Source organism: Dermacentor silvarum, chromosome 3 (assembly GCF_013339745.2).
Source record: "Dermacentor silvarum isolate Dsil-2018 chromosome 3, BIME_Dsil_1.4, whole genome shotgun sequence".
NCBI classification, from domain to species: Eukaryota; Metazoa; Arthropoda; class Arachnida; order Ixodida; family Ixodidae; genus Dermacentor; species Dermacentor silvarum.
Window position 1 is genome coordinate 102,931,312 of NC_051156.1, and position 15,547 is coordinate 102,946,858.

A 15,547-nucleotide genomic window follows, 5' to 3' on the forward strand; every position below is an offset into this window, starting at 1 on the left:
GAACAGCGGGTCTGCAGAAAAGAGCACTTGTCTCTGTCAAAATTAAACGTTTTTGTAAAAATGCAAACCTCCTATACAAATCGTCCCGTCTGAGCCGCATATTGCCAATTTCCTAAATTACGTACCGGTTGTTTCTACGGAAAGTTTCTACGAAGCAGCGGGCAGCCAGCGCGCTGCGGCTCCGTGATCCTCGCTGTTTCAGTGCGCTGGCTCTCCTCTGCTGGGTGGCGTAAGCAGAACGGCACATCGAGAAGCGCTGCTTTGTGTTCGCTGCAGCCTGCCAGTTTCGGTTTCACGCGATCTGATAGCCCAATTTCGTAGTGCCACAGTTCCGCAGGTAATAGAGTATTTCCAGATCCAAAAGTTGACACGGCTTATACGCAGAGCTCGCTTCAATTACACAATTACGATGAACTCCTGGAAACTAAAAGTTTCAAAGGTAATCGATATTTGTTAATTAGCGACTAATTACCACGTGTCACTCGTCAACCCGTGGTTGGCATCGCTGATGGCATGTCTACGAAGGAACCGCCTTTTTACTTCATAACGGCTATTTTTTAATATTTAATGTCTTCGTCTAAACACCCGGTATAAGTGCACGTATATATACCGTGTGTCCCATCTACGTCAGCCAAGGAGCTCAAAGAAAAAAAGATCGGGGTAGCTTGCACTAGTGGCGCAAGGCTAAAGAAACAGTGGAGCTGGTCGGTTCCTAGCTTGTCCTGGCTATAAGAAGTGATGCTAAGTTATACGAAGTAATTCCAAGTGATAAGTTATACCAAGTATATAACCATTTCCTCGTGGTTCGTTGCATCGGGGAACGCCTCACGAAGCACTTGCAGTCCGAGCACACGTAGGGGAAGTGGGGCGAACGTATGCACAGTGTAGAGCACTGCACGGGCCTGATTTTTCGGCCCGAGCCCGGCCCGGGCCCGCTTTACGAGGCCCGAGCCCAGCCCGGGCCCGTAATACAAAGCCCGAGCCCGGCCCGGGCCCGGGCGTACACGACCGAGACCAGCCCGGGCCCGGCCCGGGCCCGTGGTTCCAAGCCCGGGCCCGACCCGGGCCCGTGTTACTGAGCCCGGGCCCGGCCCGGGCCCGGGCGTTCATTACTAAGCTTATCTAGGGCCCGCGTGTGCATGACCAGGCCCGGCCTGTAAGAAAAAAAAATTCTTTTTTTTTACTTGCAGATTGTGCCGTATCTGTCAGCCTCACCTTCTAGAGGTTTAATAAGCTGCAGTATATAAGCAATAAAAGGCCGAAATCTTTGTTTCTCCCACGGGAACATCAGTAATCCGGCCCATTGCCCGTGCTACTATTTTTCTGGTGGTGCGCATGCACTTACCTTGATTTGTACGTTATAGTTCTATGATGTCATTGAGCATGCAAATATACAGGGCGTTTCATTTTAGCTGAACCAAATTTTTAAAGATTGCCTGTGGCAGATAGCGCAATTATAATCCTTGATCTAAACTACTCGCCATTATTTCCACGAGAAATCAAAACGTCTAATTGAAGAATTAACATTATTATGCTAATTAACGTTTTAAATAATTACTTTATGGCACATCTTTCAATCTACGAATTATAGCCGCCGACTTCGCAAGGCATATCCACCTGGAACAAATTCTCAGGACTAAACCAGTTTCGAGATAATAATTTTCAAAGTGTCCGACGAAATCAATCGAATCAAATCAGTTTATTGTCCAGTTTACATGCTGGACGGTCATTTTGGACTAAAAGCTACATATGTAGCTTGACATATGTAGCTGGGCACGCCATGTATAATGCGTAGGATGGATAACCGGTGGACCATTAGAGCTACAGAATGGATACCAAGAGAAAGGAAGCGCAGTCCAGGACGGCAGAAAACTAGGTGGGGTGATGAAGTTAGGAAATTCGCAGGCGCAAATTGGAATCAGCTAGCGCAAGACAGGGTTAATTGGAGATCGCAGGGAGAGGCCTTCGTTCTGCAGTGGACATAAATATAGGCTGATGATGATGATGACAGTCATCTTGCACGTGTCACTTCAGCTTGGCACAGAATACATTGAAACATGCAATGCATAACGGTCGCGTGTGTTCGAAGGCCTAATTAGGCCCTTCAATGAGCGGGCCCGAGTCTGGCCCGCGCCCGTGGCTTCAAGCCAGAACCCGGCCCGGGCTCGCGGCCTCAAGCCCGAGCCCGGCCCGGGCCCGGGCTTTAACGCGGCTTTAAGCCCGGGCCCGGCCCGAGCCCGCCGACAAACGCTTAGGACGGCCCGGCCCGGCCCGCGGGCCGGGCCGGGCCGGGCCCGGGCTTTCGGGCCGGCCCGGGCCCGTGCAGTGCTCTAGCACAGTGTACGGGCGGCGCACAGTAGACGACGCGCCGGGAGGACGTCACGGCGTGCGCAGTAGCGCGCAGCTGGTGGGAGCTCGGACGAGCCGCCGCCATAGGCGCCTGGTGCAGTAACGGACACCGCGAGCATTCGTTTCTAATGCGGGGAAACGGAGAAGCGCGGATAGCGTCGGCAGCACCCATGCGCATTGGTTGGTTGGTGGTGCTACAATTTCTCTCTCTCTCTCTCTCGCTCTCATTTTCTCTTTCTCTCTCACGAGCAAGCGCGCGACGCTCGGCGAGGAGGTTTCTAGGCAACGCAGTAGCAGGCGGCACGCATTATGACCGGCTTAAACAGCACCGCTGTTAAAAAGAAAAAAGGTAATTAACTACTGTGCAGGATACGATTTTAAGACCTACTGTGTTCGGTCGTCATGTCTCTGAACACCGAACACAGTAGGGCGTATAAGGCAAACATGTCTGACGCAGAGCAAGGGGTCAGAGCTGCACGCCTATTGGCTCTCGCCGCAGGCCATTTCCGCCAGCATGGTGGCACCCACGGTGGTAGAATAGGAGAGGTGGCCAAACGAGCGTCGAAAGCATGTCGCCGAACCTCTCCGAGTTTCTACTGCGGTTGCCAGGGGGCGACAGACGTTTTAAGGGCTCAAACACGCGCGTCGCAAGCTTTCGCTGTGCTGTAAAAGCTCGGTTATTGTCGCAAATTCTGTGTCTTTAAAGCGTTGCTTATGTTTAATAGCTTGTACAAGCTGTCTGCTAGCATTGCCCACAAAAATGAAGGTATCAGACTCTATGCAGCTTAAAAATTTCTAATAGGCGCGGTTAATCTCGTCAAGGCTGACACAGAGCTGTGATAGCAAGGGACGCGCGTGTATTTTGCTGGAAGCGTGAAAATTCTTACCGGCGAGTGCACAGCGTCAAAAAAAATATTTGGTTTTCACGTCATTGTAGGTAGCATTGGGCTTATGGGCGTAGTTGATATAGGATCACCTGGCTGTAACTAAATTCCACTGTTGCGCAGTCACCAATTGTTTACTTATTGTTCAGCTCCCTTCAAGCGCCGTTCCGGCGCCTGCGCATGGCGAGTGCAAACGTGCACGCCCCTACGAAATGCTGGAGAATGCAAACGACTGGAGTATACGCCGTTCTATCTAGACAGAGCGGCGACGCCGCGCCTTCGTGTTCGCGGCCGACCTTGGCCGGCCACTCTGAGCAACAACGAACAGAAGCGGCGTGAAACACGCAGTAAGTGAAGCCGCCGTGACCGCTGTAGACGCGGCGCAGTGGACTTAATTCACTTGGGATGCACACTGCAGACAGATCGCGCACGCTGAAGCTTCTACAACGAGTATCACAGTGGCTGCGGCGATGAACTTTCATTTTTATATCAGCCGGTCCTCCCAGGGGTTTTATATTTCAGTGACGTGCTTGCAAACTGACGATTTCTCTACCCAACGTTTTTCATTAATAATAATAATAATAATAATAATAATAATAATACATAAATATATATATTGATTAACACGCCAACAGTAGTTTTGGTAAGACATTAAATACTGTTTTTGCATAGTCGCGTATATGCTAATAAAGGAGTGTTTATTAATATTGTAACGAGGAAGAAGAAACAAATGTATGTCGATCGTGAACATATAAAAAGATATTGTTTTCAAGCATGACTCATTTGTCAATCACGCATTAGTCACCGTACAGTTCTCAGAAGCAATCTGCATCCGGCTAAATAAACAAACGAAACAATCAAATAAACAAGCAATAAACTACACGGCCGAAGTCACGCTGTATGCGTAAATCTTCGCGGAAAGCCCGTTTTAAGCGACGGTAACTATTCCGTGGTATTGAAGACCTCCCTGGTGTACGGCACTATGACGCGAAGCTCTTTCTCCAAAGTCGGTGAAATAAAAATATATTTTCAGTGCTCGTGACGCCTGCTATCTACATACTTTCAAGTACGGCGGAGCGGAGAAATGAGCCCAGACTACCCCTGCTGCCACCTCACGCAAAGTGCCGGCAATTCGAGAGCCATCGCGTCATGCGCGACGCATTGGCGGAGCGGCGCCGTTTGGTCTCCACTCCTATTCTACCACCGTGGTGGCACCTAAGGCCGCGGTCAACGTCGGCGGTTGTTGCCTCCGAGATTGCGCGCACTGGTCATCACTCCGGAATGCGTTTATTTGCGCTCCGACGCTGTGAAGCAGTGGGCACTCGGACAATTTGGTGATGGGTATACGCATCACTTGCACTGCCGTACGTGCATCCGAGGCTGTGCGGACGCTGTGCGCAGGCTGTGCGCACGCCTTTATTAACGCTACGCTTAGCTGCCGAAAGCCGCGTCGCTTCGTTTTCAACGTCAACACGCCACAATGAAAAGGAAAAACACCGCAGGATGATGTATCCATGCGCAGGCCGCAACATTAACGACGACAGGCTAAGTCACTAAGTCTTTGTTGCAGTTGAAAATGTAGAAATGACACGCATATTTACGAGAACGTCAATACAACGGCAAACGTTGCGCGGGCATACACTCGCTTCGGTTATTGGTGCAACTGTTGTCCAAAATTACTCTATGCTGCACAGAGTGACTAGGGACATCTGACAGGAAATGAGAAGCACACATGTTAGCAGCTGTGCGTCCATAAGCCCCCTACAAACAAAATGTCGAGCTGTCACTTAAAAAAATGTCACAGTTTCGCCCTAAGGGCGAAGCAATGAATGCGATAGCAACATAGCAATGTCATACGAAGTAAGGTGAGCGGCTTTGGTAGCAATATGAATTGTAGTAAACATGAGCTGATTAAGTAAGCAGGTGTGCTGCGGCGTAAGTAGACCGACATGAAGAGAGACTCGATGACCACGAGAAGGCGCGTGTGAAACAGTGGTGTTGATGAGAAGCGCTTCCCGTGGGCAGCGCGTGCGAAGGGACACACCTGTAGCGCTGCACTGCCGATAGCATTGCATGTGTAGCGTGCGTTGGAAAATGTGGCCCGACTATTACTAACTGAATGAACAAGCGTGGTGTGAGCGCGCACAAACAAACACGAATAGATCACACTGAATGACTGCAGACAACGACTGTCAAAACGCTGGCAGCAAGCGCATACGCCACAGCAACGGGCGAAGGTACGTGCGGTCTATCGCTTCAACGGAAACTGAGCGGCGAATGCACGGCGCATAAAGGTCAGAGCCGTGTGGAGATAAGCGACGGTGCGAGCGAGCGACGAGCGCGGTTGTTGGCAGAGTAGAAGTGCGCCCCCCCCCCCCCCCCCCGCTCACTCCGGCGCTGGCTTCCCGCTTCCTTGCTTGCGCGTGGGAGATTGAGAGTGTTCGCTCTCCGTGATAGCGCGCGTCCCCGCACGCTTCCGCTCGGGCATACGGCGCGCGGCGAAGATTTTATCTATAGGGAACCTCACGGCGACGGCGACGCCGACGGCGACGCCGACGGCAGAAATCCGGTTGAAGTGTCCATTTAATTGCTATCGCAATAAAAATTCATCCGCCATTCCACTCTGAATGTGGTTGACCAGCGAAGCTGCTGTGGTGGTTGGTAGAGTGGTGGTTGGTCCGCGCCGGGTTTTCAATCGACGATCGTCGTCACTCGCATGAAACAACGAGCGCTCGTGGTGTTGCTCGCGTGTTCGGAGAGCGCGGGAGATGTTATCGCGCTGCCGCGCGGCGAGACGCGCTTGCCACGGTGGCCTCGCGGCACGCTAGCACCAAAAAACGAGCGCGTCAGCGCCATGCCGGTTTTGACGCGCGTTTTTGCCGCGTGTTTCTGCCGCCAACTCTCGCTTTTGCGCTCACTCGCTCCCCTTTTGGAGGAGGGCTTTCTGCTCGCTGACAAACGGAATGCCCTAGCAATATACAGCTTCGCTGTAAACTTCGCGAGGCGTTGCATTCATATTTAAGGAACAGCAGGATGCGCTAGCGTTAGAAGGCAAGCCCGCGGCCAACAGGGTAATGGGGCCTCTTATTGGAATAGACATAGAATTAGGAGGAAATGCCATTAAAACACGGAACTTTGTTCGCTACAAAATGAGGAAAAACAAAAATCTTATATGCGTTTTTATAATGGCTTCACTGCATTGCCCAATTGCAATGCGGTCTGAGCTGATATCTGAATATCTGAATATCTTATATTCGAGCTGAATATCTTATATTCGAACTTGAAAGATTTCGTGCTCGCAATACCAAACCACTGCAGGTGCTTGAAGGGAGACGCGTGGGCCAACGCCGTCACACGTAGAAGTAACACAAAACAAAACGAAACATTCATTATACTAGCATGTAGTGAGAGACAGCACACATTATTCTTGCCTGGCAGGCACGCCTGGGACAATGCAGGGCGAATGAAATAGTTTGGTCAGTTCAGCTCAGAAGTAATGTTATTGCAAGTGAGTTCGGGGAACCAATAAGAGATCGACTTACATAACCAAGAAGAAGCTGTCGACTTGCATAACGCCTGCAATAACACGGCGCACAAGACAGCATCATCCGGACCCACTAACACCCTATTATGCACGAACTGATACACATAAATTTTCTTATTTTCCCAGACCAATATCAGATTGGAATGAAAGTTTGCAGACACAGTGTGACTAAAACATGCACAAATTTGTACTTGGTTATTCCTAATATGTTCTCTTTTGTTTTTACGTATGTATTCTATTGCCCCCATGCCTGGACCTAAACGTTTGCAGTATGCACTAAATAAATAAATAAATTATACACATTGTCAACAACAAAGCTAAACTGCTCGTTGGATAGCTGCTATTTTTGCTTTTGCACTGTGTTGTGTTAGGCTGTGTGGTGCTATGAACGAATCGAGGCACCCACAGTGATAAGTGAGGGGTTCTTTTTTTTCAGCGATGGGCACAATGGAGCGAACTACAAAAGCAAACAAGTATGCGAGATAGAGGTAGAGAAGCCGGTTTTGCATACTGGCTAACATGAATGCAGTATTTAATGACAGATATCGTTCTCATTGCATTCTACCGGTGCTAGTGTACGGGGCAGAAACTTGGAGGGCAACAAAGAAGCTCGAGAACAAGTTAAGGACCGCACAAAGAGCGATGGAACGAAAAATGTTAGGCCTAACGTTAAGAGACAAAAAGAAAGTGGTGCGGATCAGAGAGCAAACGGGGATAGCCGATATTCTAATGGGCATTAAGAGAAAAAATAGAGCTGGGCAGGACATGTAATGCGTAGGATGGATACCACGTGGACCATTAGAGTTACAGAATGGATACCAAGAGAAGTAAAGCGCAGTCGAGGACGGCAGAAATCTAGGTGGTGTGATGAAGATAGGAAATTTGCAGGCGCAAGTAGGAGTCAGCTAGCACAAGACAGAGGTAATTGAAGATCGCAGGGAGAGGCCTTCGTCCTGCAGTGTGCATTAATATAGGATGATGATGATGATCCTTCTCATTCTTCTGGTTCGTTACCGTGACATGTACTGTCATGCGCGAGCCAATAGTATAATTTCTCACTTTCTCCTTTTTCTTGCTCATGTCAGATGACGGGGACCGAGTGGTGGGTTTTTGCGAATTATTAGTTTTGCGCGTCGTTGCAAGAATCATCCTTCGGCCAGTAGGCACTGAATGTTAAAGCACACAATCTTTTAATGTAATAGCGTATGATACTCAAGAGGTTGATTTTCTTAAATATCTTATATTCGAACTTGAAAGATTTCGTGCTCGCAATACCAAACCACTGCAGGTGCTTGAAGGGAGACGCGTGGGCCAACGCCATCACACGAAGATGCTATCACGCAGAACATATATACAATGAATTTTCGCTACAGTTACCCAGTTCGGCTCGGTTTGTATAACTTGCTTTTCGGCTGTACAAAATTATTTCCAAGTTTATAAGCGAATTGACCCACCATATGTGCAGCAGGAGGTTCTATCCGTATCGAACAACACTTAAAAACAGCGGAGTCGCCCTTCTCTAGCCGTAGAATCTTCTACTAATAGACGGCAGAAGCCCAAGTGCAATGCGAAAATTAAGCACTGCACAGTAACTCAGACGACTGAAAAAAAAAAACGGCAAAGTTTCACTAGGCCGCGTAAATGTCGAGACACAGCGAAGTTGGCCGGACGATTGCTTCATAACCTAAGAGATACCTGGCATAACCAAGTTCAACTCAGGCATAGCCAAGGCCGAACCTAGCTGCTACTAAGTTGAACGTAGATACAACCAAGTTCAATCTAGGTATACTACCAGGAGACGCAATCGATCGGTCAGCTTCGCTGTGTCTCGAGCTTAGCGCAGCCCTAGTGCAAGCTTATCGCCAGCTGTGGCACTGCAGAACTCGGCTGCTGCAAGGAGGAAAGCGTGACGTCACACAAACTGCGGCGCGGTGGTAGCGCGGCGGAACTCGGTTGTGCTAAAGTCTCTATAGGTTGCGCGAGGTGTCTCCGTCACTGGGCGTGGCTTAGCGGTAGCAGCTGCATGGTTGTCGCTACTTCGTATGCGTGGCTTGGCATGACGTCACGAGGTTATGCCAGGTGTTCTAACAGCTGCGGCGTGGCTGGTTGCCATGGCTACAGCGCGGCTGGCTTTTTGTGAAACGCGCATGTTTTATGGCTGGCTTAAACAGCTTCGCTGTTAAAAAACATTCAGCCTGCTGATGCCGCAGGTACACCTGCGTGGCGGAGCGAAAAGTACACATTTAGCTTGCGAATCAGCTTTGTCCTCCGTTTTCCGGGCGCATGCACGTGCGCTTAATTTTACACAAGTTGATGTTCGCGCACTCCAAGAAGTAACGCGAACGAAGCAACCACGTACTAGTCCTGACATTTGCATGCTTGGAGCATCGATTTCGTCTCATAAGTGCGACGCGTTATACTGCGGTCGCAACGATCTCGGTGCGCTACATTGCGATGCAAACTTGACGCGGAAGTTAGAAAGCGAATGCGATTTTTCAGGGCCCCTATCTCAGATTTGAAGCCATACGCCTATGATTACTGCCGTTCAGACGAATATTTAGAGTGCACAAATCCGTTTACTGACATAGCTTGCACGTAGCACCACAGTGAAGTTAGCGGTTCACTAATCCTTCAAGAGGAACGCGATTGTTGCATTTGAGAGGTCTCAATGCCTGAATGCCAGCCAGGGGACAATCACTGGACCTAGCAATCGTATTTAAAAAATGCTGAACCCGATGTCGATTACGATTTGCCCTTTCGATTAGCTTGCTGATCGTGGCGTAGCCAAAACACGTATACACACATAAAAAACATAAAAAGAACAAACTGGGAAGAAGAAAAAATAACCAGAAAACTAAACTCCGAAGCCCTGACGGAAACGGTAATTTGTTCCTCTGAATAACAGGTTCACCATGGTGTGGATGAGAAGCCTGACCACTGCTTGCACACTCGCCTTACATGTGTGTAAGGTGCTGGCATCAAGAAATCTAATGTGCTGTACTATTGGTTTTCTTCAAAATTGCAAACGCTAAACAGCTGCAAAATTAAAGTGTTGTACTTGTAGCTGTTTATTTTTACATATATTTGCATTTAACATGGCGAAGCACTAAAGAAACGGTACTGGTCATTTTCCTCCATGTGTACATGGAGGGCGGTCTTCCGCATTGTTTGGCGACGGCTGCAAGTGGGTGATGGCTGCAACGCCAAATGCATGCGGCTCGACATGAAGATCGAACTGTGGTGCCACGTCCCCACTATGAACGACATGTACTTGCACAGAGAAGTGCCTCTGGTAGCCTGTAATATAGATCGACACCAGGCACTCACAAAGCGCGCATTCAGAGGATGCTAGGCAGCTTTTTCGTGGCATTTGCTCTCCGAGAGGAACATTCCTGCGCAACTTCAATGCCGGAATGATGGCTGTCGAAGCATGAAGTCTGCATCAGAACAAGCTGCGCATGGAGGAGAAAAATCCTGCAAAGCTGGCCAACGGAGTTCTTGAGTTCTGGCAGGACCGTGTCTCACTGGTGCAATGTGCGGAGAGCGGCATGCTCGGCATGCTTTGATCCATTGTCGTAGTTTGAGAAGAAAGGTCCCTTCTATGCAGCTTAACGTATATTAAATGCTATTGCATATTGCCATAGCTAATTTTAGACAAGATTGAAAGATACCTTTGGGCAGCAGGTGTGACCTACGCCCCAAACAAATCGGAGTACCTGTAAATAAGACCACCGCGCACCCAGTCCAACCGTGCACCCCCCCCCCTCTCCCTTCACTTGGATGTGGCCGGACAGGGCATCAACCAGATCACGCTAGCACGAATTCTGGGCACGCACATACAAGAAAATGCCAGCGTAAAGACGGCAATAGGCAAAGTCAAACACACTGTTAAGAGTATTACAAACCTCATAGCTAGAATAGCAAGTAAAGATGGAATGACAGAGGTCAAGACATTATGCCTCGTACAGGGCTTCGTCCTCAGCCGAATCACCTTCGCCCTACCATTTCAAGCTACACGCAAGACGGAAATTGAATACATCGACAAGCTCACAAGAATCACATATAAATCTGCACTGCAACTTCCAAGCTGCACGAGCACCGACAGACTGATGTCGATCGGCCTAAATAACATATGTCGAACTGGCAGCCGCCACGCTAATCGCAAGAAGAAAAAGTTGCAATACCACACAGACCAGGCCAGAAACCTACTGCAAGGACTGGGATACCCACTTATCCCCCAATACTGCGGTGACGAAACGGCTGTTGTACCGATGCATCTACGAACTCGCATCATCGTGGAACGACTCCCCGAGAGCATGCAGCCGCTATACAACCAAAAGCGACGGCAAGCGCGAGCACGAAAACTGCGAAACCTCCTCAAGAGAACAAACGATCCTGATACGTTCTACACTGGCGCTAGCGTTCACCCCATACCACCCCGAGGCCCCAGAAAACAGGCATACGCAACGGCGGCAATCAAACAGAACAAAGTGGTGGCCTTCGCGTCTATACGCACCAGATCAAGCGCCACCACGGCGGCCGCAGCCATAGCCCTCGCACTCAGCGAAGCAGAACGAAGAGGTGGCTCCGCATACAGGCTGAACTATTCACAAGCCGCCTGTCGGTTATATCTTAGAGGCACACTTCCCATGTGCGTCACCAATATCCTGGGCCTCACGCTGACTGAGGACCATGCGCTTGTCTGGTGCCCAAGACACACGGCCCTGGGGGAAACCAGGAGGCGGACTGTGTCGCTCGCGGACTTGCTGGCCGAGCCGCAGAACCCTCCTCGGGGCCGCCCACATATTGCCATGAAGAACCTATCAGGAGCAGGTAGGTGTTGGAAGACCAACGCCTGACCAGACGGAATTCGCCCCACCACACCCCTAGTCAAGCCGCCAACAAACCAGGGCCTGGCGCCGCCTTCAAACCAGCACATCGAGACTGCACGCAATCTTTCCAGAGGTTTACATAACCAGGTAGAGATCCCCCTGGTGCAACGACTACACAGCCACATTGACACGCACTACTTACCAGTGTACGCACTCCCCAGCCCAGGCGGTATCCAGGCTGGTGAGCTGATCACAAACACTCGCAACGTGGTCTTGGGAGGCACAGCTTTCCAAGCTAGCACTGAGGAGCCACACTGGTGAGCCCTGAACCAGGCTCGGCAAGCCGCCGCCGCCAGTGGGGCTCTACAAGAGGGCTGCACCCGAGATTAACCAAATGGAGTCTCTTCGCGCACTAAAGCTTATTCATCATCATCAGGCGTTGCACCGTCGAGATCAATGTAGCGTCCGCGCTCTTTCCGTTTGTGCTTCGAGGCCGCGGTGCTCACTGTGCATGTTCGCGGCGGCCATACGCTTGCGCGTAACCCGCGTTTCGAAGTGAAACGTCACTGTAACGTTTTGCTTCGACTGCTAAACCGCACGCAGTCTACGTGTAGAACCGTTTTTTTTTTCTCTTTAGTAAGTCGATATGATTGCGAGCGATCTTTACAAGCCTCCATCGAATCTGTCCTCTGTGGAACGTGCAATTTCATAAAGTAGACGCAAGACGCCTTGTAAAATTAGGAAATATTTATTTAGCTGTAGAAGAATGCTCGTTCCGGGGTTATTGTGCATTCATACGATGTTTTGGCACCAGCGAAGAAGCAGTATTTGACGTGCGAAGCTCCACCAAACGGCATAAGCTGAAAAAAGTACATTATAAGCATGTGTCGTTCTGGTATTTAGATCTTATAGCAAAACTACGTGCAGAGGCGAAAAGTGCGAAAGTGATGAATGGGCGACATTACGAACAAAGGCAATACGCTTTTACTAACGTGGCGTAGAAAACACCTGACGCATTTCAAACAATACCATACATAAGTTACGATGACTTGGGATTTCCAAGTATTCCCGAATTCACGGGCCTTATTTCCTGCGCTTTAAGAGCACAAATATAAGGGCGACTTAACGTTTTCGACACAACTTGGCCTCAGCAGACGCGACGGTACGCACGTACACAGAGGTGGCCACCACGTAGGCTCCCAGCCAGACCAGACTACACGCTCGCAGAATGCCTTCTACTCGCACTAAAGACAAACGCGTGAGTACAAAGCTTGGTTTCAGTCGTTCAAAGGACGCAATTTTCGAGTTACAAGTTCGTGGTATTTCAGTTCGTCGGCGGTAGCTTTTACACATTCTGCCAGCCCATGCAACACACTCCCGTGTTTTCACTCATAGAAGTTGCTCACCGCGTTTCCGACAAGCTTGAGTTAGGCACATTTTGTGGGGGGGGGGGGGGCGTGAAAAGCGTCACAAACTCATCCCGTATGAGTCAGTCAACGCGACACTATAGATATTACCAATGTTACAGTAACTGCGCCACAGAGGCCGACCTCTCCTTCGCTAACTGCGTCACAACGCCTTGTGCGGCCAGCGTACCTAAAAGGAACCCCCATGAGTGCCGAAATAAGTTTAAATAATGTTGCGGCCCATAGAAAGCGTCACAGTCATGTCCCAGTAGCATTCCAGTGCGCACTAAACTCGCCACAACAGATGAGGTATTTTTCGCTAACTGCGTCACAACGCCCCGTGCTGTACCGTAAGCCTAAATTGCTTGCAATGCAACGCAACTGTCACAGAACATTTCACACGTTGTCGAGCTCTAATAGCGCACGAGCGCCGCGTCGAAGTGCAGCAGGAACGCAAAAATACGCCGAAAGCCCACGAGACTAGAGCTAGATAAAAAAAGACAAACGGGAGGCTAAACAGGGGAACGCTCACCGGCTCAGCCGCCCTCGCTCGCTTCCGTGGCGTGTCTGGCGGGTCATTGGCTTGTCGCTAGGTAACGAAAGATAAATAAGTTCCACTAGGCAACGCAATAATAGCTTCCTTTATATGCAAAGCCTTTAAGCATGAAATGCTTTTAGCTCACGTTGTCGGCGAGATTCAAGTGGCCTTGACCCAAAAGCCAGAACCGTTATCAGGGCACTCAAACGACAACAGTCTGGGCGTCGTTGCGATAAGAAAACAAGACCATCCGGGCAACCAGTGAAAAGTTAAGAAAGTGCGGTCTCCGGCCCCCAACCCTTTGTATAGGACCCCATACCTACGTTGGTTACTGCCAGAACAAGTTACAAAAAATATTGCTTCCGAGTTCTTGTTTTTTTACAATGTCACTCAAGCTGTAACTTCTAGTACGCTGAAGTTTTATTTGCCATTTCCAACAGCGACGTTCAAAAGGCCGATACAGGGCACCATAAACTTGGTTGTCGTCTTTTGGCGCTGCGACAGAATTGCCTCTGTTCTTTTCAACGCTAGCGGTCCTTGAGTTCCGCGGCGCGGATTTTGCGTGACCTCGAGAGATGACTCCACGCTGTGTGGCATCTCATTCAGGCGCTTTTCTTCTTCTAGCTGGGCAGCGCGCTCTGTCTCCCTGGCGTCTTTCGCTGCCTGTCGTCCCGCCTTCAGCCGGTTTTCTTCTTCTAGCTGGACAGCGTCCATGTGAGAGAGAGGGAGAGAAAAAAAGGTAAAGAAAAGACAGGGAGGTTAACCAGAGGTTATCTCCGGTTGGCTACCCTGTACCGGGGAAAGGGGTAAAGGGATGCGAAAGGAGAGAGAGAGAGAGAGAAAAAGTAAGTAAAAATAAAGAATAAAAAAGGATGGAAAGAAAACAAAATCACACATGCACACAAAATAGATTAGTGCACAATATGGCACGCTGTGGTGTGGTGTCGTGGGGTGTATACCGCTGCGAACATGCACTACATTTTAACATTGTGACTAGTATCATCCCCAACAAATCTGCTTGGCCGGTAGGCATTTCATGTTATATCTACTCTCGATTACGGCGGAGCCATTATCATTTAGTTTTAGCGGCAAAGGACAAAAAATATCACCAGAAACTCTTCTGGGAGTTGTCTAAGTATGCGTAAGCATTGTGCTATGCACTAATCTCCACGCAACTCGGCGTCATTATCAATGTTATGAAACTTGATCCGACCAGTATAAACCGTTATGAACCCTTCTCGGACGTTATCAACTTAATCGGACTAAATCCGACCGTTTTCAACCTTCATCGGCTGTTACCTTATTGGACTCACGGTGTAAAAATAAGTGAGAGAGGTGGTGACACTCTCCCACAACGCGCGCGATAGCGCCGCCCGCTCGCGTCCAGATTATGTTCGGCTCGGTTACAGCTCGGTCGGCGCCGTCGTAGGGGGCGCTGCGGAATGCGGTTCCAGCCTCGGCGGCAAGGCGCGTGCTGCGGCTGCTTCGTTTTCCTGCTTGCATGTGCGGCCTCGCTGTTTTGAAGGCACGCTTTTTGTTCGCGTGCATTTCATGAGCTTGTGCTTGGGTATTGTCGCCATGGGTCCTCAACAAAGGTGGCAGCGCCCTTCCGAGGGGCGTTTGGAATGGGTAGAAAGTGCTTCGTTCCGAACTGCAATTCTGGATACCGGACTTGTGCGGAGCGTGTGCCTTTATTCAAAGCGCCGTCCGACAGCGGTCGTCTAGAGCAGTGGCGCAATGCAAATCTGAGGGCAGACCGAGCTCTAATGCCTACCGACCATGTCTGCGCCAGCCATTTTCCAGAGGATGCGATATCGACGGCATATTACGCGGAGCTCGTTAAAAATGGTGCTCACCTTATTTCCAAACTGTCCAAAGAACTTCACACGGTCAAATAAACCTCGAAGGCCGCTGCGGAAGAGAGAACCTCCTGTTGCCACAGCAGTTTGTGCAAATTTTCCTGCGTGTATACGATACATACTGGATGGCTTAAT